At 53.9% G+C, this 17,091-nt stretch overlaps 1 protein-coding gene across 3 annotated transcripts in view; it reads left to right on the top strand.

The window, feature by feature from the left end:
- The first annotated feature begins 3,792 nt into the window (after positions 1–3,792).
- Positions 3,793–17,091, top strand: part of PIK3R5 (phosphoinositide-3-kinase regulatory subunit 5) — an 81,122-nt gene continuing 67,823 nt past the window's right edge. For 2 of the 3 annotated variants that reach the window (XM_068151607.1, XM_068151610.1), the window contains exon 1: positions 3,793–3,911. The gene's annotated coding sequence lies outside the window, so the exon portion shown is untranslated. Of the gene's footprint in view, positions 3,912–4,389; positions 4,575–17,091 lie in introns of those variants that run through there. The other variant, XM_068151609.1, reaches the window with a different exon arrangement.

Here is a 17,091-nt window from a genome sequence, read left to right on the forward strand (position 1 = left end):
TTTGGTTCACTTGAGAAAGTAAATTCTCCCTGTTAGATCTGGGGAGATGCAAACCTCTGTGCCCAGAGCCCTTAGAGGTCTTGTGCTGGCTCCTCTGTATTCTGCTCGCTAAGCAACGTCCAAGGTGTGAATTATGGATGTTGTGTTTGGACCTTGGGACTGCCAGCCTGCAGCTCACTGCTAATTAATGCACTGTAATTCCTGTGCTAGCAGATATTGCCTCCCAAAATTATCTAGAGGTGCCTCTTCAGTGATGAGGCTACAGCAGGAGGTCTTAAGCAGGGAATATGTTAAGACCTGATCCACTCTTCAGCTGTGCTGGAGAAAACTTCTGGCGAGCTCAGCATGGGACAGCAATGTGCCCTGGGGGCCAAGAAGGCCAGTGGGGTCCTGGGGGGCATTAAGAGTGTGTCCAGCAGATCCAGGGAGGTTCTCCTCCCCCTCTCCTCTGTCCTGCTGAGACCTCACCTGGAATATTGCATCCAGTGCTGGGCTCCCCAGTTCAGGAGGGACAGGGATCTGCTGGAGAGAGTCCAAGGGAGGGCTCCAAGGATGCTGAAGGGACTGCAGCACTGCCTGGGGAGGAGAGGCTGAGAGCCCTGGGGCTGTTCAGTCTGGAGAGAAGGCTGAGAGAGGATCTGATCAATGTCTCTCAATAGCTGAGGGCTGGGGGTCAGGAGGCAGGGGCCAGGCTCTGCTCAGCTGCACCCTGGGAGAGGACAAGGGGCAGTGGATGGAAACTCCAGCACAGGAGGCTCCACCTCAAGATGAGGAGGAACTTCTTCCCTGTGAGGGTCCCAGAGCCCTGGAGCAGGCTGCCCAGAGAGGTTGTGGAGTCTCCTTCTCTGGAGCCTTTCCAGCCCTGTCTGGATGTGTTCCTGTGTGACCTGTGCTGCATTCTATGGCTCTGCTCTGGCAGGGGGCTTGGACTCGAAGATCTCTGGAGGTCCCTTCCAACCCTTAACATCCTCTGATCCTGTGATCCAGTGGGGCTTAGCAAAGTCTCTTGGGGAAAAGGGGCAGGACATTTTGCTCTTTAATGAGGATGATATTCTCTTGGTGTCAACAGAAGTCCCTCATGGCTCTAAGGAGAAGCTTCTGCATCTGATGATGCTTGTTGCGCTAGAGGGCTGGAAGACAGACCCAATATACGTGGGGGAGTTGCTGAGGGATGTGGTTTAGGGGTAGTAGCTTAGCAGCAGTGGTGGGACTGTGAGCTCACAGAAGTTCTTCCTCATCTTGAGACAAGCACTTGGACTTGATGATCTGAAATGTCTCTTCCAAGCTCAATGGTTCTATGATTCTAAGTCCTGGTCCCCATGTCTAGAGCAATAAATGGTGGAAAGAGTCCTTCCTTCAGATGTCTGTCAGTGGTTGGTTGGGATGTAGTTGGTCCTTCAGCTTCAAGATTGGAGAAGCCCAGTTCCATGACTGTGTAGGAAGGAGAATCACAGAATGTTAGGGGCTGGAAGGGACCTCAAAAGATCATCCAGTCCAACCCCTAAGAATATCTCTTGGCTACTCCAGATCTACTCTTGCCCCATCACTAGACAGTGTTGCATGGCCATAGAATCATAGAATCAACCAGGCTGGAAAAGGCCTCAGAGATCATCAAGTCCAACCTATGACCTAATACTTAACACCTCCTGACAACTAAACCATGGCTCCAAGTGCCACATCCAATCCCCTCTTGAACACCTCCAGAGATGGGGACTCCACCACCTCCCTGGGCAGCACATCCCAGTGGCCAATCTCTCTATTAAGAATTCCTTCCTCACATCCAGCCTGAACCTCCCTGGCACAGCTTGAGACTGTGTCCTCTTGTTCTGGTGCTGGGTGCCTGGCAGAAGAGACCAACCCCCACCTGGCTACAACCTCCCTTTAGGGAGTTGTAGAGAGCAAGAAGGTCTCCCCTGAGGCTCCTCTCCTCCAGGCTAAGCAACCCCAGCTCCCTCAGCCTCTCCTCACAGGGCTGTGCTCCAGACCCCTCCCCAGCTTTGTTGCCCTTCTCTGGACACCTTCAAGAGTCTCAATGTCCTTCTTAAACTGAGGAGCCCAGAGCTGGACACAGGACTCAAGGTATGGCCTGAGCAGTGCTGAGCACAGGGCACAAAGACCTCCCTGCTCCTGCTGGCCACACTGTTCCTGATGCAGGCCAGGATGCCACTGGCCTTCTTGGCCATGGGAAGGGGCCAATGGAACTGACCCCCTTCCAGACAAGAAGAGAGGGCTCCAGGACTGCTTGAGCCACACCTTGTTGTGTAAGGGGAAGGCACAAAGTCATTGCTTGGACCCATGCTGCTGCTTTGCTGCCTTTCCTCCCCTGGCCCCTCCGTCACTGAGCCACAAGCCCTGCTTTGGTATCTTGCAAGCCTGCAAGCACCCAGGGCCAGCTTGGCTGCTTCTGCCCAGATCATTTGTGTGTGGTCTTGAGTTTTCTATTTTCTTGAGCACAACTGTTGAGTTTCCTGGAACTGCTTGGCCCCAGCGTGGAGCCCTTTGCATGTAAGAGCCCCACAGCTTTGCTCGCGCGGCGCAGCGGGCGCCACGTGTGGCTCTCGGATGTGGCAGGAGAGTGAAATCATTGTCCAGAATAGGAAATGGTGGCACAACTTCCCCCCTTCTGGCTCCAGAGCACTTCCCCTTTCGGCTCCAGGGCACGGGAAGGCGAAGTGAGAAGGCCTCTGTTGCAAATGCAGAAGTGCAGGCTGCTCTTGGAGACCATCGCCGGGGGCGAGCCCACGGCGGAGCCCTCGGCCTCGGCTGCTGGGCAGACGCATGGGTTTCTGTGGATGGGTTCAGCCTCATGGCCATGTGGCTTCCTCTTCAGACAGGAAGTCTACTCAATGTGTAAGGAGAGGTAGAGGGTGGCTGGGCTGCAGGCTCTGCAATTTTCATTCTGAGGAGTTGCCTTCTCCAGCTGTTCTACACTTGGGAGCTGGCAGGCTGTGCCTTCGCTTGCCTGTGTGCTGTCTGAGATGTCCACCCTGCTCTGGCTCTTTCCTTAATCCCACAGCTTTGTTCCCACTTTCTGGAATCAGAGAGTCATGGAATTGTCAGGGCTGGAAGGGACCTCAAGGCTCAGCCAGTCCCAACCCCCCTGCCATGGGCAGGGACACCTCACACCGCAGCAGGTTGCTCACAGCTGCATCCGGCCTGGCTGCAAACACCTCCAGGCAGGAGGCTTCCACCACCTCCTTGGGCAACCTGTGCCAGGCTCTCACCACCCTCCTGGGGAAGAACTTCTTCCTCACATCCAATCTGAATCTCCCCACTTCTAGCTTTGTTCCATCCCCCCCAGTCCTATCCCTCCCTGACACCTCAAAAGTCCTTCCCCAGCTTTCTTTGGGCCCTCTTCAGATATAGGAAGGTCACAATTAGGTCTCCTGGGAGTCTTCTCTTCTCCAGACTGCACAACCCCAACTCCCTCAGCCTGCCTCCATAGGAGAGGAGCTCCAGCCCCCTGCTCATCCTCATGACCCTTCTCTGGTTTGCCTTATGCTGTTGGAGGGGGAGAAGTGTTGTCCAAGCCCTCACTGCTCTCCTTTGGATGTTCTTGCATGCTCACAGTGGCTGCTGCTGGGGAGGGACCAAGGCTGCTGGGACTTTGCCTGGAATTTTCTTTGACCTCATTTGATTACCAAGCCCTGCATGCTCAGTGGTAGGGCAAAACCACCCCAGGGAAAGCAGCTTATGCAAAACCACCTGGAGCCAATACATTTCCAGATACACAAAGGACTTCCCAAGGTCACATGGCAAATCCTTCAGCTGACCCTTGAGGCTCAACCCAAACAAAACAACTCAGCTGTGGGCATAAGCAGCTGATGAGCTGTGCAAGGCCATGGGGGCAAAGCAGCATGCCATGGATGAAGATGACTGAAGGTTAAGCCACCTTGGGACTCTTCTCACAGGTAATTAGGGACAGAACAAGAGGGAAAGGCCTCCAGCTGCCACTGGGGAGGTTTAGACTGGGAATTAGGGGAAGAAAAATTAACTACAAGGTTGGTCAGGGGTTGGAATGTGCTGCCCAGGGAGGTGGTGGAGTCCCCAAGCCTGGAGGTGTTTCAAGGTGGTTTGGATGTGGTGCTTGGGGCTGTGGCTTAGGGGTGACCCCTGTAGAGTAGGGTTAATGGTTGGACTTGGTGACCCTGAGAGTCTTTTCCAACCTGTCTGTTTCTGTTATTCTGTGATTCTTGACTGCCACCTCCAGCCACAGCAGGTCTTTCCTCCTCCAGCCTGTGCTGGGCACAAGCATTGCTGCTGCTGCAGCAGGTGCCAGGGCTTTGGTGTGGCTGGTGGAAGGAAGAGCAGAGCAGCCTTGGCAGCTTTTGCCCCAGCTCTGCTGGAGCATGATGTTCTCTGTCTATTTAGAGAGAGGGTGAGGTTGGGAGGGGCTGGAAGCAAAGCTGTTGTTGGGAGTGTTGTCTAGAGAGGAGGTGTCCAGAGCCATCAGGAGGGAAGTGCCTGTGAGCGTTGACAGTGAGAGACAGGCGGAGAGGAGCAGCTGGGAGTCCAGCGCAGGACCTCTCTGGTCCTCTTCCCTGACCTACCAGGGGCTGGCCCTGGCACCTTGGGTGAGTTGCATTTTCTTCTCATGACTCTTCTAAAAGCTTTGTCCTGCCACAGGGACGTGGGAGCAGTGAACCCACATGCTTGGAGCCATAGCACAGGCTGCCACCAGCAGTGGTGCCAAGGAGGGGTGTGAAGGGAGGACAAGAGGACCTTCAGGGGTCCCTTCCAACCCCAATGCATTCCATGCTTCTGTAATCCATAAGTGGCAGTGCTGGGCTGTGAGATGCCTTCATGCTGTGCTGTTCCTTTAGGTTTGGCTTCTCCTAGATTTGAGCTTTTCTGCAAGAGAAGGGCCAGATACAAGGTACTGAAAGATAGATTAGCTAGACATGATGCAGTAGCCACACACGGGTGGAAGAAGTTTGCACCCCTGGTTAGAAGTGTCTGGACAGTCCTGTCTCTACCACTGACACCTTCCAAGATGCAAAAGGCTCTCATCAGCCCTTCAGCTGCTGCTGGAGGGCTCAACTTTCATCAAGGGAGGTTCTCCACCCCCTCTCCTCTGCCGTGGTGAGACCTCATCTGGAATATTGCATCCAGTGCTGGGCTGCCCAGTTCAGGAGGGACAGGGATCTGCTGGAGAGAGTCCAAGGGAGGGCTCCAAGGCTGCTGAAGGGACTGCAGCACTGCCTGGGGAGGAGAGGCTGAGAGCCCTGGGGCTGTTTAGTCTGGAGAGGAGAAGACTGAGAGGGATCTGATCAATGTCTATCAATATCAGAGAGCTGGGGGTCAGGAGGCAGGGGCCAGGCTCTGCTCAGCTGCACCCTGGGATAGGCCAAGGGGCAATGGATATAAACTACAGCCCAGGAGGTTCCACCTCAACAGGAGGAGGAACTTCTTCCCTGTGAGGGTCCCAGAGCCCTGGAGCAGGCTGCCCAGAGAGGTTGTGGAGTCTCCTTCTCTGGAGCCTTTCCAGCCCTGTCTGGATGTGTTCTGTGTGACCTGTGCTGGATTCTATGGCCCTGCTCTGGCAGGGGGGTTGGACCCAATGATCTCTGGAGGTCCTATCCAACACCTAACATCCTGTGACCCTGTGAACTTCTGCAGCTTCTGCTGTACTCCAAGATGAAATAGCCATGCTCAGGGTGTGAGCTAAAACGTGTAAGTTTGGCACATCACAGAATGTTTTCAGTCTTTGCCTGTTTTGGGTTTGCCAATATGAGAAGCTGATGTTCAGCTCCCATCACTTGGTTGGGTTGTGAATCTCTGTCTGAGGGGGGGAGGTGGGGGGTGGGAAACTGCAGCATCTTCCTGCTGATGTTTCACCTTGAATTGGAGCTTCTTCCTTTGCAAGTCAAAGCAAAAGCAGAAGAGCCACCTCCATCCCATTGTGACAGTGAAGTCCGTATGAGAGTTGCTGTGGGTGGCTGTGGGACCAGCTTTCCCAGCTCTTGGTGTGGCCCACAGCAGTCTTTGTGCTGGGCTGGCCTGGGTGAATGTTGCCAGACAGGCAGAGGAGCTCTGCTGTGCTGCAGACACAGTTATGTGGGCTCCTGAGATACTCTTTCCTAGTGCCTAGGTTATTGCTGGAGTGGCTGAGCTTGTGGGAGGACCTCTCCATTTGTGATGGTGTGAAGGATCAGGGTCTGTAGCCCTGAGAGACACATGCTGCAGCACATATTAGAACCATAGCATCACAGAATTGTCAGGGTTGGAAGGGACCTCAAGGATCAGCCAGTTCCAACCCCCCTGCCATGGGCAGGGACGCCAGAGTAGATCTCTTGTGTCCTCAGCAGGCAGCCCTGATCTTCAAAGCCATTGCAGTTCTACCATGGTCTAGGAGTGGAGAACATCACACAGATGAAGCAAAGGTTGTGTCTGACCCCAACAGAGTGAAGCTGCATATGTACAGGACTGAACATCTATCTCCAGGAGGTGAATGCCTGCACACTGTGCCTGGCTGCTTCCAACCTGACAGGGCAGCTGGATATTCATTGTCACAGCAGGGTGGAGGTGGCTCCTCTGCTTTTGCTTCCACTTGCAAAGACAACTTTCCCTCCCCTGCTTTCATAGTGAAACATCACCAGGAAGCTGCTCTCCATGCTGGACAGTACCTTCATGTCCCCAGGTGCCATGGCCACACACTTCTTAAACACCTCCAGGGCTGGGGACTCCACCACCTCCCTGGGCAGCCTCTGCCAATCCCTGACCACTCCTGCAGCAAAGACATTTTTCTTCATCTCCAACCTAACCCTCCCCTGGCACAATTTCAGGACACTTCCTTTCATTCTATCACCTGGTGACAGGGGAGAAGAGCCCAGTCCCCACCTCACTGCAACCTCCTTGCAGGGAGCTGTAGAGAGCAATGAGGTCTCCCCACAGCCTCATTTTCTCCACACTAAACAACCTCAGATCCCTCAGCTGCTCCTCCTAAGACTTGTCCTGTAGACCCTTCACCAGATGAGTGAACTTTCAAGTCCCTTCCACCCCTGACAATTCTATGGTTCTGTTCTATTATTCAGAGTTCCAGTACCTGCAGGGGGGTACAAGAAAGCTGGAGAGGGACTTTGGAGGGTGTCAGGGAGTGATAGGATTGGGGGGGATGGAACAAAACTAGAAGTGGGGAGATTGAGACTGGATGTTAGGAAGAAGTTCTTCCCCATGAGGGTGGTGAGAGCCTGGCACAGGTTGCCCAGAGAGGTGGTAGAAGCCTCCTGCCTGGAGGTGTTTGCAGCCAGGCTGGATGTGGCTGTGAGCAACCTGCTGCAGTGTGAGGTGTCCCTGGGCATGGCAGGGGGTTGGAACTGGCTGAGCCTTGAGGTCCCTTCCAACCCTGACAAATCTATGTTTCTATGATTCTCAGTTCAATCCTTTAGCAGCAGCTGAATCAGGACCTTGTTGCACGTTGAGAGCTGTGAACAGTGCAGAGAGGCCTGGCCAGGCCAATTCTAAGCAGGCTTCAAACTTCTTGCCTTTGGGATGTTCCTGTGAGCTGGTCCAGGCTGGATGCCCTTTCGAGGGTGAGCTCCATGTGTTAGAATATGGAATAGAATACAGAATTAACCAGGTTGGAAAAGACCTCTGAGATCATCCAGTCCAACCTATCACCCAACACCATCTGATCAACTAAGCCATGGCACTGAGTGCCTCAGCCAGGCTCTTCCTAAACACCTCCAGTGATGGTGACTCCACCACCTCCCTGGGCAGCACATTCCAAGGGCCAATCTCCCTGTCTGGGAAGAATTTCTTCCTAACATCCAACCTAAACCTCCCCTGGCACAGCTCCAGACTGTGTCCTCTTGTTCTGGTGCTGGAGAAGAGACCAACCCCCACCAGGCTACAACCTCCCTTCAGATGTAGGCAGCAAGAAGGTCTCCCCTGAGCCTCCTCTCCTCCAGGCTAAGCAACCCCAGCTCCCTCAGCCTCTCCTCACAGGGCTGTGCTCCAGACCCCTCCCCAGCTTTCTTGCCCTTCTCTGGACACCTTCCAGCAGCTCAACATCTTTCCTAACCTGAGGAGCCCAGAACTGGACACAGGACTCAAGGTGTGGCCTAACCAGTGCTGAGCACAGGGCACAATGACTTCCCTGCTCCTGCTGGCCACACTGTCCCTGATGCAGGCCAGGATGCCCTTGGCCTTCTTGGCCCCCTAGGCACACTGCTGGCTCATGCTCAGCTGCTGTCAACCAGTCCCCCCAGGCTGTTGTTATGGGAGTGAGAAACCCTTCCAGCTGGGAGGTATCTGAAAGCTCCACGTTTCAAAGGTGTTTTCTCTCCCCACCTCTAATGTTAACAGCCACACTTGGGATCAGCCCTTTGAAGCCTTAATTGCAATTATGAATCTTCCTCTGTTCCCAGCTCTGCCTTAATTGGCTTCCTGTGAGAATTCACAAAGCTGATAAAAACACAACTGCTGCTTTTTGGGTTTCTTTTCTCTTTTTTCCCCTCTCTTTTATTCCACCCCCTCCCCCCCCCGAGGGAGTTGCTGGTGTGAGATTCCTGAGCCCAAACAAAACTCAGCTCAGCCCAGCCTTCTCTTGTGCTGCTGTGACCAGCCCATGGCCAGGGTCTCACAAGGGTGGCATTATACAAACCTAAGCTGATTTACATCCTTGCATTTGGAAAGTGCTAATCTAGTTTCTTTCTTTTCCTTTCCACCCCTCCTTTCTCCTTTCTTTTCTCTTTTTTTTTAAGGTTTTCCTCCCCTTTTCAGCCCCTCTCTAATCTCCTGAGATCTCTGCCAGGTTCCCAGCTCCTTTGGCTTGGAGCAGGCTCCAGCAAAATCCTTTATCTGTCTGTTTGGCAGCCCTGGGTGAAGTAGTTAGCAAACCAATGACATTTCCCCCCCACACCCCCCCAGCTCATTAATTAGATTTTACTGAGCTGAGTGGTTGCTGCTGCTGCTGCTGCCACAAGAGGCTGGGCAAGGCAGGTCTGCAGCATGTTGTTTGAGAGGAATGTGGGGTTTTCAGCACTCTGACACAGCTCCGAGGCAGGGCTGCTAGCAACAGGCGAGTCTGCTGCTGCCCTGCAGGAAACCCACGGGGGGTTTGTCATACACAGCTTCATCTCTGCAGTTTGCTGCTGCATGAGCATCCCTTGTAGAGTCCCAGAATCTCAGCATGGCAGGGCTGGAAGGGACCTCTGGGGGTCAGCCAGTCCACCCTTCCCTGTTAAAGCAGTGGCACCCCTAGCAGCTTGCCCAGCAGCACAGTGCCCAGCTGGGCTTGGAAGCTCTCCACACCAGGAGACTCCACAACCTCTCTGGGCAGCCTGCTCCAGGCCTCCAGCACCCTCACAACAAACAACTTTCTCCTCCTGCTCAGATCCAACTTCCAGTTGGCTTCCAGTCTGTGCCCACTGCCCCTTGTGCTGTCCCTGGGCACCACTCAGCAGAGTCTGGCCCCAGCCTCTTGCCCCCCACAGCTCCTTTAGCTCTTGCTGAGCATTGCTCAGCTCCCCTCTGGGGCTGCTCTTCTGCAGGCTCTCAGCCCCAGGGCTCTCAGCCTTTGCTCCTCCCAGAGCTGCTCCCGGCCCCTCAGCAGCTTTGTAGCCTCCCCTGGACTCTCTCCAGCAGTTCCCTGTCTCTCCTGGTCTGGGGAGGGCAGAACTCTAACCAGGACTCCATATGTGGCCTCACTATGTCAGAGCAGAGGGGGAGGAGAAGAACTGGCTCTAATATTGCATCCCCCTGCTCCTAGAGCCACATTGCCCCTGCAGCTCTGGGGCCTCAGTGGATGGCTGCAGGCAAGCCAACCATGGATGCTACAGGATTCTCAGGCACAGAGAGGTGGTTGAATCCCCATCCCTGGAGGTGCTTAGAAGTTGCAGAGATGTGGTGCTGAGGGCCATGGCTTAGCAGCAGCAGTGGTAGAGTTAGAGAGTGGATGAATTTGATGATCTTAAAGGTCTCTTGCAGCCAAAACAGTTCTGACTGATACAAGGAGCAAAACCCTTTGGTGATCTGGGGCTGCCAGCACTTGTGCTTGTTAAAAGGGTTTAGAGAGGGAGAGCTGCACAGTTACTGGAAGGAGTTTTGTAGGCAAGAAGATGAGGGAGGAGAGCAGAAATAGCTGCCAAGTGTCAAAGCTGTGACCGAAGAGCAATTGGCACTTAACCCACTTGAGAGGTGTCCTCCCAGAAAGTGTTTCATAGAATCACAGAATGGGTTGGGTGGGAAGGGACCTTAAAGATCTTCCAGTTCCAACCCCCTGGGTCATGGGCAGGGACACCTCCCACCAGCCCAGGCTGCTCAAGGCCTCATCCAGCCTGGCCTTCAACACCTCCAGGGAGGGGACAGCCACAGCCTCCCTGGGCAGCCTGTGCCAGTGTCTCACCACCCTCACTGGAGAGAATTTCCTCCTCACCTCCAGTCTCAATCTGCCCTCTTCCAGATGCAGTCCATGCCCTCCCATCCTATCCCTCCAAGCCCTTGTCAGAAGCCCCTCCCCAGCTTTCTTTTAGACCCCTTTGTTTATGTCCCCAGGACCTACTGCTGTTGCAGACAAATTGCTGCTAATTGGCCTTTCTGCTCGGGGCAGAGGAGTCAGGTTGGCTAATTAGGTCTTTACACCTCCCCAGTTAATTTGGAGAGCATATTCCCTCAGGGAAGTGGACTTCCCAGGGAGGTGACCCCAGCAGTTCCCTGGGTCTTTTGTTAGCTCCTGGGCTGGCAGATGTGAGACACAAGCTGCATCCCTGTCTGTCAAAATCACCTCTCAGTTGTTTGGGGTTAACAGTTTGAAGGTAAAAGCAAAGAAACAACTCGAGATCTCCCTGGAGGAGAGAGAGAAGGGGAATAGGTTGCTGCCAGCCCAGGAACTCTGGAGTGGGGAGCCTCTAGGTGTGCTCACTGCATCACAGGATATTAGAGGCTGGAAGGGAGCTCCAGAGCTCATCAAGTCCAACTCCCGGGCCAGAGCAGCATCACCCAGGGCAGTCTGCACAGGAATGCATCCAGGTGGGGTTGGAAAGGCTCCAGAGAAGGAGACTCCACAACCCCCCTGGGCAGCCTGCTCCAGGGCTCTGGCACCCTCACTGTAAGGAAGTTTCTCCTCATGTTGAGCTGAAACCTTCTCTGTTCCAGTTTGTATCCATTGGTCCTTGGCTTATTGCTGTGCTGAAAAGAGCTTGGCCCCCTCCCCTTGACACCTACCCCTCAGATACTGATAGACATTGATCAGATCCCTCTCAGCCTTCTCTTCTCCAGACTAAACAGCCCCAGGGCTCTCAGTCTCTCTCCACAGGGGAGATGCTCAAGTCCCCTAATCACCCTCCTGGCTCTCCCTTGGAATCTCTCCAGCAGGTCTCTGTCTTTCTAGAGCTGGGGAGCCCAAAACTGTCTCCCACCACTGTGTGCTGGCAGAGCAGTGTGGCTTTGCTGTGCTATTGCTTTTAAAACCAGAGTGTTTTCCCCAGAAGCCCAGCTTGACACCTCTCAGAAACAAGAACCAGTCCCTGAGCAGCTGAGCTGGGCTGTGAGTGCTGCAGATCACAGAGGGAGGGTGGAAATAGGTGATAGGAGGAGAGGGAATGGTTTGAAGCTAGAAGAAGAGACACTGAGACTGGAGATTAGGTAGAAATTCTTTAGAGGAGGCTCCAGGGAGACCTTAGGGCAGCCTCAGAGCCCTTGACAAGAGCTGGGAGTGCCAGGATGAGGGGCAATGGCTCTAAGCTGGAAGAGGGCAGATTGAGACTGGGGATGAGGAAGAAATTCTTTGCAGTGAGGGTGGGGAGACACTGGCACAGGCTGCCCAGGGAGGTTGTGGATGTCCCCTCCCTGGAGGTGTTCAAAGCTGGGCTGGATGAGGCCTTGAGCAAGCTGGGCTGGTGGGAGGTGTCCCTGCCCGTGGCCCTGGATGATCTTGAAGGTCCCTTCCCAGCCAAACCATTCCATGAATCTATGAAAAGCTGAGAAAAGCACAAAATAAACATCAGGAGTGGAATTTGCAGCAGCTCTGAGGGTGGAGTGCTCTGGGTTTAAGGTGCTAGCAGAATGTTGCTGTGGTTCTTGTCCCTCCATAACCTTCCTGGGCGAGCTGGACAAAGTCACTTTGCCTTTTCCCGTCAGCCTGGGTTCCCCATCGCTGTGTTTCTCATCTCTGGGGGAGTGATTTGAGGATAAGGAGGTTAAATAACACCCAGGCCTGGTGCTGAGGGAATGGAATGAGGAGGTGAATAATTCCCAATTCATTTGGGGGGCAGCTGGTGCTAATCTGGGCTTTGGGAATCAAACCTTTCAGCCTTCGAGCTGGGACATGTGATTTGTTCAGCACAGCCTGGAAACAACATTGTTGGACCTCCTAAAGCTGTGCAAGTGTTGGAGCTGCAGCTCTCTAATAAAGCAGGATGTGGCCAAGGGCCCACTGGAGAGGCTCTGCCCCAACCCAGGTCCCACCCTGCATCACCCTGACCTGAGGCTGCTCCAGGAGGTGACTGAGGAGCAGGGCTGTGCAGACCACTGGGCATGGAGTTGGGGAATGGAGGGGAAAGTGATGGGAATGGAGGGAAAGTGATGGGAATGGAGGAAAAGTGATGGGAATGGAGTGAAAGTGATGGGAATGGAGGGAAAAGTGATGGGAAAGGAGGGAAAAGTGATGGGAATGGAGGGAAAAGTGATGGGAAAGGAGGGAAAAGTGATGGGAATGGAGGGAAAGTGATGGGAATGGAGGGAAAAGTAATGGGAAAGGAGGGAAAAGTGATGGGAATGGAGGGAAAGTGATGGGAAAGGAGGGAAAGTGATGGGAATGAAGGGGAAAGTGATGGGAAAGGAGGGAAAAGTGATGGGAATGGAGGGAAAGTGATGGGAATGGAGGGAAAGTGATGGGAATGAAGGGGAAAGTGATGGGAAAGGAGGGAAAAGTGATGGGAATGGAGGGAAAGTGATGGGAATGGAGGAAAAGTGATGGGAATGGAGGGAAAGTAATGGGAATGAAGGGGAAAAGTGATGGGAATGAAGGGGAAAAGTAATGAGAATGGAGGAAAAGTGATGGAAATGGAGGGAAAGTGATGGGAAAGGAGGGAAAAGTGATGGGAATGGAGGGAAAGTGATGGGAATGGAGGGAAAAGTAATGGGAAAGGAGGGAAAAGTGATGGGAATGGAGGGAAAAGTAATGGGAATGGAGGAAAAGTGATGGGAATGGAGGGAAAGTAATGGGAATGAAGGGGAAAAGTGATGGGAATGAAGGGGAAAAGTAATGAGAATGGAGGAAAAGTGATGGAAATGGAGGGAAAGTGATGGGAAAGGAGGGAAAAGTGATGGGAATGGAGGGAAAAGTGATGGGAATGGAGGGAAAGTGATGGGAATGGAGGGGAAAATGATGGGAATGGAGGGAAAGTGATGGGAATGGAGGGAAAAGTAATGGGAATGGAGGGAAAGTAATGGGAATGGAGGGAAAAATGATGGGAATGGAGGGAAAGTGATGAGAATGGAGGGAAAGTGATGGGAATGGAGGGAAAGTGATGGGAATGGAGGGAAAAATGATGGGAATGGAGGGAAAGTGATGGGAATGGAGGGAAAAGTAATGGGAATGGAGGGAAAGTGATGGGAATGGAGGGGAAAGTGATGGGAATGGAGGGAAAAGTGATGGGAATGGAGGGAAAGTGATGGGAATGGAGGGAAAAATGATGGGAAAGGAGGGAAAAGTGATGGGAATGGAGGGAAAGTGATGGGAATGGAGGGAAAAGTAATGGGAATGGAGAAGTTTGAGGCTGGCACCCAGACTCTGAAGGTGCAGGATGGGAACCTGCAGGCTTGAAACCCGGGTCAGAGTCTTCAGAGCTGGGCAGGGACTTCATGAAAGGGGGGTTGTGGGGGATGTGGTTGGGTCACTCCTTATTTCAAAGCAACCCCATTCAGATCAGGCATCACCAGCAGGAGACAATTTTAGAACAACAGAAAAAGAGAGAGAGAACTCAAAACAGGAACCAGGAGATAAACAGTGCTCCAGTGCTGTGGAGCTGAGCTGAGCTCCTTCCTGCTCTCAACCATCTGGTGAGCCAGAGGTGGGGCTCTGGGAGCCCAACACTCCTGGTCAGCACTTCACAACAGGGAAAGGAGTTGGGAAACAAATATACAGAATCCCAGGAGCTGGAAGGGAGGCAGGGATGGCCACAGCAGCTTGTCCAGGAGCACAGTGCCCAGCTGGGCTTGGAAGCTCTCCACACCAGGAGACTCCACAACCTCTCTGGGCAGCCTGCTCCAGGCCTCCAGCACCCTCACAACAAACAACTTTCTCCTCCTGCTCACATGGAACCTCCTGGCTTCCAGTCTGTGCCCACTGCCCCTTGTGCTGTCCCTGGGCACCACTCAGCAGAGTCTGGCCCCAGCCTCTTGCCCCCCACAGCTCCTTTAGCTCTTGCTGAGCATTGCTCAGCTGCCCTCTGAGGCTGCTCTTCTGCAGGCTCTCAGCCCCAGGGCTCTCAGCCTTTGCTCCTCCCAGAGCTGCTCCAGGCCCCTCAGCAGCTCTGCAGCCTCCCCTGGACTCTCTCCAGCAGTTCTCTGTCTCTCCTGAACTGGGGAGCACAGAACTGGCCCCAGGACTCCAGATGTGGTCTCACTATGGCAGAGTAGAGTAAGAGAACCTCCCTTGCCCTGCTGCCCACTCTCTCTTGAATGCACTTCAGAAGACCATTGGCTTCCTGGCCACCTGCTGGCTCATGGGGAGCTTGCTGTCCACCAAAACTCCCAGGTCCTTCTCTGCAGAGCTGTTTTCCAGCAGGCCACTCCTCACCTGTGCTGGTCAAAAGCTTTTCCATTCACAGAAGAATTTTTCAGAGTGGGAGCTGAGCACTTAGCTCTCCTCCAAGCTTGCTCAGCCCAAGCTCATCACTCTGACAGGGCAAGATGTATCACCTGCCCAAGCCTTGCCCCAGCTCTGAGGAATAGCTGAGGGCTGGGGGTCAGGAGGCAGGGGCCAGGCTCTGCTCAGCTGCACCCTGGGATAGCACAAGGGGCAATGGATGGAAACTCCAGCACAGGAGGTTCCACCTCAAGATGAGGAGGAACTTCTTCCCTGTGATGGTCCCAGAGCCCTGGAGCAGGCTGCCCAGAGAGGTTGTGGAGTCTCCTCTGGAGCCTTTCCAGCCCTGTCTGGATGTGCTCCTGTGTGACCTGTGCTGGATTCTATGCTCCTGCTCTGGCAGGGGGCTTGAACTGGAAGATCTCTGCAGGTCCCTTCCAACCCCTAACACCCTGTGATCTGTGATCCTCTGATCCTGTGAAGCCACAAGTGTTCCCATAGGAACTGAGTGGCCATGGGTGGTGAGCTCTTGAGGTTCAGGAGCACAGTCAGTGCTTGGGGTTACAGCTGCCTCAGGAGTGCTGGAAAGCACAGCACAGAAAGCCCCTTGGTGGCAGCCTGCCTGCTGGTTTCCCTAGGCAGTGCCATGCACACCAGCTGAAAACTGGCAGTGGGGGCTTGCTCATTGCAATCAGAACCTAAATATTGCTGTGTGGAGGAGATTCAGAGACTCATTGAATGGTTTGGCTTGGAAAGGACCTCAAAGATCATGCAGGACATGGGCAGGGACAGCTCCCTGCAGACCAGGTTGCTCAAGGCCCTCTCATAGAATCACAGAACTGTCAGGGCTGGAAGGGACCTCAAGGCTCAGCCAGCTCCAACCCCCCTGCCATGGGCAGGGACACCTCACACTGCAGCAGGTTGCTCACAGCCACATCCAGCCTGGCTGCAAACACCTCCAGGCAGGAGGCTTCCACCACCTCCCTGGGCAGCCTGTGCCAGGCTCTCACCACCCTCCTGGGGAACAACTTCTTCCTCACATCCAATCTGAATCTCCCCACTTCTAGTTTTACTCCATCCCCCCCAGTCCTATCCCTCCCTGACACCCTCAAAAGTCCCTCCCCAGCTTTCTTGGAGCCCCCTTCAGATCCTGGAAGGCCACAATTAGGTCTCCTCAGAGCCTTCTCTGACCTGACGTGTCATCTGACCCAAAATGAGAAGCCTGATTGCTTTATTGTTTTTCTCTATTTTTTTTCTCTGTTTCTGCTTTGATTTTTACTTTCTGAAGCACAGCCAGTGGAGTGCAAGCACTCCTGAAATGATGGGTCGAGAGGTTTCCTTCTGAGTCCTCAAGACCCTCTTCCCTCCACTCTTCTGCTGAAGCCCAGTCCCATTCACTGAGGCTTTTCTTGTCTTGGAACAGCTACTCCAGGTATGTTCACAGAATCACAGAGTCAGCCAGGCTGGAAAAGACCTCAGAGGTCATCAAGTCCAGCCTATTCCCTAACACCTAACACCTCCTGACAACTAAACCATGGCTCCAAGTGCCACAGCCAAGCCTTTTTTGAACACCTCTAGGGATGGGAACTCCACCATCTCCCTGGACAGCACATCCCAATGGCCAATCTCTCTTTCTGGGAAGAGCTATCTCCTCACCTCCAGCCTAACCTTCCCCTGGCACAGTTGAGACTGTGACCTCTTGTTCTGCTGGTGGGTGCCTGGGAGAAGAGACCAACCCCCACCTGGCTACAACCTCCCTTCAGGGAGTTGTAGACAGCAATGAGATCTCCCCTGAGCCTCCTCCTCTCCAGTTAGTTTCCTGCAGCCCTGGGTTAGCTCCTGGTGTCATTTCATTTGTTGCTTTTGTTGCATGTGGTTCTAAATACTTGGTCCTAAAGCAGCATCTGCTAGGCTTGGAGCCTTGCTGGTCTGCAGGTGGGAGGTGGCAAAGCTGGCTCCTGGACAGCTGGTGCACATCTGTCATGATAAGCCTGGAGTATGCATGGACTTGCTTCTAGCTGTGGGTGATGTGAGACCTGCTCCTGATGCTCTCAAACTTGTTTCAGACTTCAGCAGCTCAAGAGTAGCAGATCCCAGAGCAGAAGGCAGCTAAGAAGGGCAATCACATCCTGGGCTGATCCCCAGCAGTGTGGGCAGCAGGGGCAGGGAGGGGATTCTGCCCCTCTGCTGTGCCTGCTCAGACCTCCCTGCAGTGCTGGGGCAGCTCTGGAGCCCTCAGCACAGCCAGGGAGCTGTTGGAGCAGGGCCAGAGGAGGCCACAGCAATGCTGGCAGGGCTGGAAGCCCTCTGCTGTGAGGCCAGGCTGAGAGAGTTGGCCT

The sequence above is a fragment of the Melanerpes formicivorus genome, unplaced genomic scaffold (assembly GCF_026170545.1).
Source record: "Melanerpes formicivorus ecotype bairdi unplaced genomic scaffold, bMelFor1.0.p_v2 SCAF_21, whole genome shotgun sequence".
Taxonomy (NCBI): domain Eukaryota; kingdom Metazoa; phylum Chordata; class Aves; order Piciformes; family Picidae; genus Melanerpes; species Melanerpes formicivorus.